Here is an 8,674-nt window from a genome sequence, read left to right as displayed (position 1 = left end):
TATATATTATTTGGAACAACCATAGACACTCTATATGCAGTAATGTTTGAGTTAGCTATATAGGGTTGAGGTCGATTCCAAAAATATATATACTTTGAGTTGTGATCTAGCCTGAGACGTGTATACACTGGGTCGTGGATTGATTCAAGATAATATATATCAATTTATTTCTGTACATCTAACTATGGACAACTAGTTGTAGGTTACTAACGATGACAACTGACTTAATAAACTTAAAACATCAAAATGTATTAAAAATGTTGTAAATATATTTTGAACATACTTTGATATATATATGTATATATTTGTTATAGGTTCGTGAATCGACCAGTGGCCAAGTCTTACTCCCGACGAAGTAAAAATCTGTGAAAGTGAGTTATAGTCCCACTTTTAAAATCTAATATTTTGGGATGAGAATACATGCAATTTTATAAATGTTTTACGAAATAGACACAAGTAAATGAAACTACATTATATGGGTGAATGATCGAAGCCGAATATGCCCCTTTTGCTTGGTAACCGAAGAATTAGTAAACCGATCTACTAATTGACGTGAATCCTAAAGATAGATCTATTGGGCCTAACGAACCCCATCCAAAGTACCGAATGCTTTAGTAATCCGAATTCGTTTTTATCATGTCCGACGGATTTCCCGGAATGATAGAGGATATTCTTATATGCATCTTGTTAATGTCGGTTACCAGGTGTTCACCATATGAATGATTTTTATCTCTATGTATGGGATGTATATTGAAATATGAAATCTTGTGGTCTATTATTATGATTTGATAATATATAGGTTAAACCTATAACTCACCAACATTTTTGTTGACGTTTTAAGCATGTTTATTCTCAGGTGATTATTAAGAGCTTCCGCTGTTGCATACTAAAATAAGAACAAGATTTGGAGTCCATGCTTGTATGATATTATGTAAAAACTGCATTCAAGAAACTTATTTTTGATGTAATATATTCTATTGTAAACCATTATGTAATGGTCGTGTGTAAACGGTATATTTTAGATTATCATTATTTGATAATCTACGTAATGCTTTTTAAACCTTTATAGATAAAATAAAGGTTATGGTTGTTTTAAAAATGAATGCAGTCTTTGAAAAACGTCTCATATAGAGGTCAAAACCTCGCGACGAAACCAATTAATATGGAACGTTTATAATCAATATGAACGGGACATTTCAAAACCTCCTAACAACTCTTGCTCGCTAAATATCCAACCTTCTGACCTTCAAAACCGTTTCCTCAGCCTTGCCGAATTCGAGTCACTCGAAGCCCCTTTCTGTGAAAAGGAAATTTATGACGCTATTAATTCTTGTGACGGGACAAAAGCCCCGGGCCCGGACGGGTTTAATGCCGAGTTTATGACGCTATCACTCGAATGGTTTTGGTGTAATGCCGAGTTTTCTCGTGGCTGCAACGCGTCGTTCACAACACTAGTTCCTAAGAATGCTAACCCGTTGACTTTAAAAGAGTACAGACCTATTAGCTTGGTGGGTAGCTATTACAAAATTATCGCGAAAACTCTTTCCATACGATTAGCAAAGGTAATACCGAAACTAATTGACGTTAAGCAAAGTGGTTTTTTAAAGGGTCGATTTATTTTGGATAGTGTTCTAATCACGAATGAAACAACATATGACCATAAAAGAAAGAAAACAAAGAGTTTTGCTCTAAAAATTGATTTTGAAAAAGCGTTCGATTGCATCAAATGGGATTTTTTACTTGATACCATGAGATGCTTGGGTTTTGGTTCTTGTTGGATACGGTGGATTAAGGCTTGCCTTACCTCTGCCTCTATCTCGGTCTTAATTAATGGGGCCCCCACAAAAGAATTTTCTCCCGAGCGAGGAGTTAGGCAAGGCGACCCCTTGTCCCCTTTTCTCTTCATCATCGCTGCAGAAGGTCTCAATATTTTAATAAATAAGGCAATCTCTTCCGGACATTTTAAAGGGGTAAAAGTTGGTTCTAATGAAGTTGTTATATCGCATCTCCAGTACGCAGATGACACTATTATTGGGAATGGTCGCTTGAAAATATCTCGAACATAATGAAAATCCTTTTATGTTTTCAAGACCTATCGGGGCTTAAGATTAATTTCGCGAAGAGCAATTTGTTCGTCATTATGGTTGGGCATGCTGAACTCTCTGCCACAGCTTCGAAATTTGGATGCTCTCCTGGATGTTTTCCTTCGAACTACCTTGGAGTTCCAATCGGTATTAAAATGAACAAAGAAAATACTTGAAAACCCGTGGTAGATAAATTCAAAAGAAGATTATCTAATTGGAAAGCAAAACATCTTTCATTCGGGGGTCGGTTGACATTGATAAAATCGGTGTTAAGCAGCTTACCTTTGTACTTCTTTTCCATCTTTCGAGCTCCGGCTAGCGTAGTCAAACTTCTCGAATCTCTCAGGTGCGTCTTTTTTTGGGGAGGATACTGGGAGAGTAAAAATCTAAGCTTGGTTAAATGGGAGCACGCCTTGCTCCCTTATCGGGCGGGTGGGTTGAACGTTGGGAGTCTCGGGGGAAAAAACCTCACAATAATTGTATACGTGAAATCAATTAACAATTAATTTCAATTATACAATTATTGTTACTAAACGAATAAAGTAACTCGATATGTACACAATTAATGCTAGAAACTTTACAATAAATATACACAAGCAGACATGTTCCATCTTCAAATTATATGTCAATGGCATTCACCATCTTTTTCCTCCAACTATTTCTCAAACTAAATATAGTCGTTTCAACTCAAAACCTAACAAATTTATTCACCTCGGTCATTGTTTTCGGCGACTCTACATCCGATACTGGCAACAACAACTACATATCAACCACATTCAAAGCAGACCATCCTCCATATGGCTTAGATTTCCCTAGCCATATCCCAACCGGCTGATTTTCTAATAGAAAACTGGTACAAGATTTTTGGGTTTCTTTATAGGGTATAAAAGAAACGATCCCACCTTATTTGCAGCCGAATCTAACGGATTATGATATTCGTACGGGTGTGAACTTTGCTTCGGCTGGATGAGGGTATGATGAAGTTACTTCTCAAGTCTCTCAAGTCATTTCGTTATCTAGACAATTACGTTACTTTAAGGAGTATCTTAAAAGGTTGAAGAAAATTGGGGGGGGGGGGTAAGAAGAATCAAAAAGGATAGTTAAGGGGGCATTAGTGTCAATTAGTGCCGGAACAAATGATTTTACAATTAGCTACTGTGATCTCCGTACAAGACGAAATGATTTTGATATTGGTGACTATCAAGATTATGTGCTAAAAAAACTACAAAATTTCATCAAAGTAAATCTCTCTTTCGTTATACTCCATATTATTTTTCTAAATATCATCAATATCAATCGATACATCGGTACATATAATATGCAATGCGACTAAATTAAAAAAAGTATAAATAAAAGGTCATTTTCTAGATTTTTTTTAAAAGACAAACTCACACACTCAGCTACTACTAACACGAATATATACATAACGAAATGTCTCAAGCAAGAGTCGAACTTTCAACATTAAGGTTATAAGGGTGACCTCGATACCCTCAAGTCATTGGCTCTTTGGTGGTCATTTTCTAGATTAACAACTCACACACCACAACATATATAATATTGGTACGTCAATGATCATTTGATACAAATTTAAGTATCTGACAATCGTTAGAAAAATACCATTTGATTATGAATTTATTGACGGGATCTTTATAAACTTGGATGTCGAACAATGGTGATTTCAGAGCTACCGCCAATGGGGTGTATACCATTTCAAATGGCGTCAAGATTTACAGATAAATGTTTAAAGGATCAGAATTTTGATGCTCGAGTTTATAATCAGAAATTTCTGAATTTGTTACCTCAAATTCAGTCGTCGTTAAATGAAAGCATGATTATATACACAGACATCTACACTCAAACCATGGACATGATCCGACATCCACACAAATATGGTAAGTTCTTTTAATTCAACGGTAACGTTATTTGATTCCAATATGATCATATTATCAATTCACTTAATTGGCCCCAATGCAAAGTTTTACTTGAATTTGATTGCAATATAATCATATTATTATCAATTCACTTGATTGGCCCCAATGCAAAGTTTTACTTGAATATCCAATAGGTTCAAAAAGGCGACGCTTGATTGGCCCCAATGGTTGATCAACCCTGAATCATTCATGTCATCATCTAGTCATCGTACTGGAATAGGCTAATCATACACTCGCATAAGCATACACTCGCATGATGCAGGCTTCAACTAAGTAGTTAAATGCTTTCGCTTATCTCATTGTAACACTGCTAGTTAACCGGGCCGGCTCTTTTGTTGTGATTGGGCTTATACACCGTGATCTATATATTATTTGTTGTTATTATAGTATTAATATTAAGAATAATGTTTCTTGCTTATAAAAAAAATCAATACTGTTGGGAAGTTATCTCATATCGGTCATGGACAAAAACAAATGTATGCATATAAGTCAAGGGGAAGTCCCTCTATCACCAATTGGTTTTAGAAAAGGATGAACTCTTGGACTTATGTGTTGTACACGTTGTTACACTATACGATTTATCAATTCTGTCATGGTATCAGAGCTTAGGTGGACGGTTTGTTCTACAGCGAGTCCGAGTCAGGCCCCAATGAGTGTGCCGCCGTCGCTACAAAGAGATTGAGTCAGGCCTTCTTCTTGCCGCCATCTCTACAACCGTTCCACGCCTCGATGTGAGGGGGCGTGTTGGGAAATTATCCCACATCGGTCATGGACAAAAACAAATGTATGCATATAAGTCAAAGGAGAAGTCCCTCTATCACCAATTGGTTTTAGAAAAGGATGAACTCTTGGACTTATGTGTTGTACATGTTGTTAAACTATACGATTTAAAAAAGAAAAATGAAATAAATATATTTCTCTAACATAATAGTGGTTCAATAAAATAGTCATGACATGATCTTGACTTTGCTTTAATTTTAAACCTACCCTTGTTTGACTTATATTTTTATATAGTTGTATTTCAATTTCTTTAGTTTGTTATTTTATTTACTATCAGTGAATAATAAATTAAATTTTGTTTTTACATACATAGGTTGAAATTTTCTTTATTATATATTATACTAGATTTAAGAGCTCGTGCGTTGCATGACAGCTCTATAAAATAGTATTTGAATGCGTTACTTTTGATACCACTTACATGTATTGCACAAATACAAATACGAAAACAATCACTACATGTACAAATACATCACACTTCTAAAAAAAAGGTTTGGAATCGTTACATTGAATTTGAAAAGCTAAGCTGCATATTTGTATGTTCATTTCTCCGAAGTTATTTTAGCTACACCATAACTTGAACATCCATCTTCACTAAAAGAGTTTTTACCTAAAAAGAAAGTACAAGTGTAAGTGATGTTTCATTGACTAATAAAACTTTAATAATACCATAGCACGTTTAAAGCAACTGTGCCTCATAAAAGTTTACTAATACATATTGATACATACAAACTGAGAAAATTATATGCCTTCTCATATCACTTTCTATTTAATCACAGTCAATAGGCATCGTGTTATCCTTTTGACTCATATAGATCAATCAATCACCACACTTGTAAATTGAATTAAACACAAATAAACTTAACTAAACACTAAACTATAAAAATGCTCAAATTTAAACGAACATTAATGCATACCTCATACATCACATGAATGAATTCGTGTTCCACTCATTCAACTGTTGCACGAAAGAAAAAAAATATCAACACTTGCAGTGTGTTATATATAGATATAGATTTAAGAGTCCGTGCATTGCAAGGCAACTCCAAAAAATTAGTATTTGAATACGTCTGTGTTAGTGTTTCATTCTATATAGATTTAAGAGTCCGTACATTGCAAGGCAACTCCAAAAAATTAGTATTTGAATACGTCTGTGTTGGTGTTTCATTCTGTATTACAGAATTACATCGTATACTCACTTTTATAAAACTGAAACCTGCCAACTTTCTTAATACACCACATTAGACATGTCAAAATGTGCAAATACTTAATTTGACACACAATTGGTCAAATGGGTAGAACTCGCCCAAATGTTTAAAATGCAATAAGGTTCTTCCCACATTCCAAGTACGCTACAATTAACAGTTGCAATTTTACTGAATAACAGCGACGCTGTATATACTCTGTCCTTTAGCCCAAACGGTGAATATTTGGCTAGTGGTTCTTTGGATAAGTGCATCCATGTATGGTCACTAAAAGATGGCAAGATTGTGAAATCCTATTGCACTAATGGGAGTATATTTGATATTAGCTGGGACAAAAACGGTGACAAGATCGCTGCTTGTACCAACAACAACCGAGTTTGTGTCTTGGATTTCCGAATGTAAATCGGTCGCTCGCTTTGAGACTTTAGTTGTTCGTGTGGATTTAGGTGTACTTAATACATGATGTAGTAAAGGTGTATGACACATATCTCAAACTGACTGACATGGTGCAATTTTTCCTTTATTCTTGTTGAAACGTAAAATGATAACTTGGCTGGAGTTTGAGACTTGAGATATATAGGCTTGTGCATGTATGGATTGTGTATGTGCTCTGTTTTTTTTTTCTTTTTTATTTTTTTTAATGTTCCCTCTCTAATTTTTTGGTCTGATAATGACAGTAACATAAAATTTTGAGTCCTCGGTGGACCTGACTTGGTGTGACCATTAATGTATAGAAGATTCTATACATTAAACCGATGTTGGGCGACTTCAAGCCCGTTTGACCCATCTGAACTGTTCCCCTTTCTGTTATTTTTTACTTGTTGGTGTATAAATCCCGAGTTCTATTACGTTTATTGTTCTATTTGTTATGTACTTGATATTTCAGTCATATATGTACGTGGACACTTATACTTTGTGTTTATGATGCTTAGTATAATGTCGTGAATAGGTCAAGCAGTCGGTTGGCTGCTCAAGACCATCGACCGATGGTAGGGACCATCGATCGAGGGACTGTCACCATCGGCCGAAGGTCCCCGACCACCGGCCGATGGTCGCTGTATTTAGTATAAATACGGGTTTCGTGGTTTTGTGTTAGGTTACACACCATAAACCCTTAGGCCGTCGTATTACTTGCTGCTAATCGTCCCAAAACCCTTACCAACCGAATACACAGTCTTAGGCATCGATTCTATCAATTATTCATTGGTTAATTCGATCCCGTTAGTCTAATACGTATTTGACTCATTCTAATTAGTGTTTCCGCCATTAATCTAGATACAACGTATGATCTAAGGTCCAAACTACATCTACAAAGTGGTATCAGAGCCTTGTGTTGCTGATCCATACGTTTTTGAGTCGAATTTTTGATTTTTGTGATTAGGGTTTGTGTCAAAACGGGTTTCAATTAAAAGGTTGGAACTTTTACGTTTAAATCCAGTGTTTTTGGATTTACAATTTTAGCTGCTGGTGTAGTTGCTAATTGAACGAAAAAGCAAATTGAGGGTGGATACCAATCTATTTCATCTTAAGCAGCTTCATTTTCTCTGATATGGAAATGTTACATGACGTGAAACAGTTTGGTTGGTAAAACTACAAGTTTATGATCCTAAATAGTACCTAAAAAGTCATCACCAGGTTCTGTTTTTTAGGCTGATTACTTTCCAGTTTATTGTTATACATATACATTATATACATGTCTGTGTTTAACCTGTTTTTAGCGCCTTTGTCAAATGCGAGCGATCCTGGTCTTTCTTCAAGAACTTTCAAGTTCAAAAACAGATGTGTGTACAGATTTACTCTCATGTACAGTTTAGTATAGATGCATCCTTACATTTGATCTTCCTGGTTTGCCACTTTATAGAATCTGTCTTTAATGTAATGTCCAGGGGTCTTCATTGTTGTAGGTTTATTTTGGACCGGATGAGGTACATGCTGCTATTGTGACATGTGGTGATTTATGTGCTGAGCTAAATACAGTGACCTTGGAAATTGTATGCTCATTTTATCACATGTATGGTGTCACCAGAATTCTTGGGATAGATGTAAGTTAGTTTTTATATTTTATATTTTTTGTTGTTTGATTTGATAAACAAAACTAGATTCTAAATCCACATTGTATTACCATTATTTTAAGAAGTTGTTGATTGTTGTTGTCCTGTTTTTGAACGCCTATTTCAAATGCTAGCTATCCAGGTCTTTCTTCAAGAAGTTTCAAGTTCAAAAACAAAGGTGTGTAGATTTACACTTAGATTTATGTGTGAATGTCATTATGCTTGCTGATTTGTGTTTAGGTGTTAATATAAGTTTTGGTCGTATATTAGCTCTTATAAGTTGCAAGTGTCGTTTGAACGACTAATTTTTACTTGATATGAAAACTGATTTGAGAATGCTTTTTTACAGGTGCTCATCAGTCAGGCATCTATTGAACCGTGTTGGAAAACATTTAAAGTATACAGTTGGCTGCCACTTTTGCACTTTAGATATACAGTATATTTATAAACTGCATAGACTGCATTTCATGTTGTATCTACTTACATATAATGTTGTATATCACTAAATAATATCCCCAGCGAAGCGGGGTCACCATACTTCTTGTTAATATCAATTAATAGAGAATAAAAATAAATAATGGAAACAATGAAAGGAAGAAAAAGATAATTAGTTAATTTATGATCTT

At 35.0% G+C, this 8,674-nt stretch overlaps 1 pseudogene; it reads left to right on the top strand.

The window, feature by feature from the left end:
• The first annotated feature begins 2,712 nt into the window (after window positions 1-2,712).
• LOC139874477 (GDSL esterase/lipase At2g24560-like) lies at window positions 2,713-3,990 on the top strand (annotated as a pseudogene).
• The last annotated feature ends 4,684 nt before the right edge of the window (window positions 3,991-8,674 follow it).

This window comes from Rutidosis leptorrhynchoides, chromosome 11, assembly GCF_046630445.1.
Source record: "Rutidosis leptorrhynchoides isolate AG116_Rl617_1_P2 chromosome 11, CSIRO_AGI_Rlap_v1, whole genome shotgun sequence".
In the NCBI taxonomy this organism is placed as follows: Eukaryota; Viridiplantae; Streptophyta; class Magnoliopsida; order Asterales; family Asteraceae; genus Rutidosis; species Rutidosis leptorrhynchoides.
Note: the sequence above shows the minus strand (reverse complement) of the source record. Positions and strands in the feature narration are given on the sequence as shown.